The sequence below is a fragment of the Myotis brandtii genome, unplaced genomic scaffold, assembly GCF_000412655.1.
Source record: "Myotis brandtii unplaced genomic scaffold, ASM41265v1 scaffold1377, whole genome shotgun sequence".
NCBI lineage: Eukaryota > Metazoa > Chordata > Mammalia > Chiroptera > Vespertilionidae > Myotis > Myotis brandtii.
In genome coordinates, this window is record NW_005354903.1 from 235507 (window position 1) to 238123 (window position 2617).

The window sequence follows — 2617 nt, forward strand, 5'->3', positions numbered from 1 at the left end:
ATATGCAAATTAGCCGCCATCTTGTTTGTCAGTTAATTTGCATATACTCACTGATTAGCCAATGAAAAGGGTAGCGGTCGTATGCTAATTACCATGTTTCTCTTTTATTAGTGTAGATATCTTTTAATATGTACAATACTATAAATGTATTTTTCTTCCTTCTGGTTTTATTTACATGCTCTTTTCTCTATTTTACTTTATTATAAAAAATACTACAGGCCCAGTGCACAAAATTCATGCATGGGAGGGGGTTTCCCCTTAGCCCAGCCTGCACTCTCTCACAATCCGGGACCGCTGGCTCCTAACTGCTCACCTGCCTATTGGCCTGATCTCCCCTCACTGCGCCCCTGCCGGTCTGGTCACCCCCAACTGTTCCCTCCTGCTGACATGGTCATACCCAACTGACCCCCTCTGCTGGCCTGGTCACCCCTAACTGTCACCCCCCCCCCCCCCCCCCCCCCGCCCCCCCCCCCCCACCCCCCCCCCCCCCCCCCATCATTCCCACAAAATGTGATGCTTCTTTTACAGACTCTTTATCATTTTCCATTGTTGAAGCAATCTTATATTCCAGTAATTTTTGCTTAATGCTTTCATAAATAACAAAACAGATAAGTCTCTGATATTTCAGCATATGAAGCAGACATACCCCTATAAAATCCTCTAAGTCTGCCTGATACACATTAGAAACACATTCAAAAGCGCCCATTTTCTTTTCCCCATGGTTTCTTGCATCAAGTTGTAATCAAGTCTTTATAAGCCAAATGGAGTTGGTTGCAGTAATTGAGGTAAAATGAGGTTTAAGTTAATCCATATTTCTACAGGAAGTGACCTGCAGATGGGAAGCATGAGATGATATGATCTTAGACTTTTCTCAGGAGAAATGTACAGTAAATGCCTGCCATTGCAGCTGAAATCATGTGTACCTGGGTAGAATCAAGATCAAATACATTATTCAATTTTTTCTTGCAGTTTGAATAAGAACAAAATATATTGCTCTGGAGGAGCCACTTCCACTAAATTCTGGCCTACTCCTCTAAACATAGAATAAGGCCCTTCTTTCTCCAAGATCACCTTCAGGCAATGAAGCAGTCCAAGAGACATTACTCGGTGGAAACTGTCTCCAGCCATGGTGTTCAGCTGAACTTCAGAGATATAAGGCATCAGAGAATGTGACTGTAGCCATGTTTTTACAACTTCCAGTGGGTATGTCAGAGTAGCTCCCAGGGTACCACCATATCTCCCGACAAACAGATGCACCAGCATATCCCTCTGGCTCATTCTCTTTCCTGCATATCCTCCTGGCACTGAGGTAGAAAGCAGACCCAGACTCCTGCGAAGGCTGGGCTGGCACTGAAACTGCACAGTGACTCAAGGTGACCACAAAAAGCTGGCAGAGGCACATTTACAGAAAGTCACCAGTGGCTCCTTCCCAGCAGCCAGGAGTGGTGCCACCTCCCGCTCTAGCCAGGTACTTATGACAGGGCTGGAGAGCAAGTGAGAGAACTGGGGACTCAATTTGTACTTCTTAATCCCTTCACCTCTTCACCCAAACCCCTAACCCAGCCCACTCTCTATGCTTGAGTCTGCTTCAGCAACATGTATATTTTGATTTATGGATGATAGCCATTCTGACAGATCTGATGCAACATCTCATGATGGTTCTAATTTGCTTCACTTTATAATTAGTGACTTTGAGTATCTTTTCATATGTCTACTAGAGGCCCAGTGCACAAATTTGTGCATAGGTGGGGTTCCTCAGCCTGGCCAGCCAAGAGGCAGATTGAGGCCGTCTCACCCAGTCCTTATTGGGGACCACTGGGGCCCAGCCAGCCAGAAGGGAGGGACCACAGGAGGATGGCTGGCCTAGGGAGGTTGGCTGTGGGAGCACAATGACCACCAGGAAGCAGCTCTTGCATTGAGATTAACTTAACTTTTTATCAGTGAGCATCAGTCATTCAGTCAACCAGTCCTAATGGTGGCTTAGGATTTTATATATATAGACTAGAGGCTGGTGTATGAAATTTGTGCTCGAGGAAAGGTGTCCCTCAGCCCGGCCTGCACCCTCTTCAATCAGGGACTCCTTGAGGGATATCCGACTGCCAGTTTAGGCCTGATCCTTCAGGGCAGTCGGAAATCCCTCTTGCAATCCAGGATGATTGTCCCTAACTGCTTCTGCCTTCCAGCTTGATCACCCCCTAACCACTCCCCGGCTGGCCCAATTGACACCTAACTGCTCCCCTGCCAGCCTGATTGTCTTCAACTGCCCTCTCCTGCTGGCCTGATTGCCCACAACTGCCCTCCCCTGCCGGCCTGATCAACTCAAACTGCCCTCCTCTGTAGGCCTGGTCACCCCCAACTGCCCTCCCCTCCCAGCCTGGTTGTACCTAACGCCCCTCCCCTGCAGGCCTGGTTGCCTGCGGCCTGATCACCCCCAACTTCCCTCCCCTGCTGGCTATCTTGTGGCAGCCATCTTGTGATGTCATTACATGAGGTCCTCACGCCACCTAGGCTTTTATTATATACTAGAGGCCCGGTGACAAAAATTTGTGCAGTTGGGGGGGAGGGAGGGTCTCTCAGCCTGTCCTGTGCCCTCTCACAGTCTGGGACCCCTCAGGAG

The 2617-nt window shown here is 48.5% G+C and overlaps 1 pseudogene; it reads right to left on the minus strand.

The window, feature by feature from the left end:
- The window catches only part of LOC102255239, a 7625-nt pseudogene extending 6288 nt beyond the window's left edge, over positions 1-1337 (minus strand).
- Positions 1338-2617: the final 1280 nt, after the last annotated feature.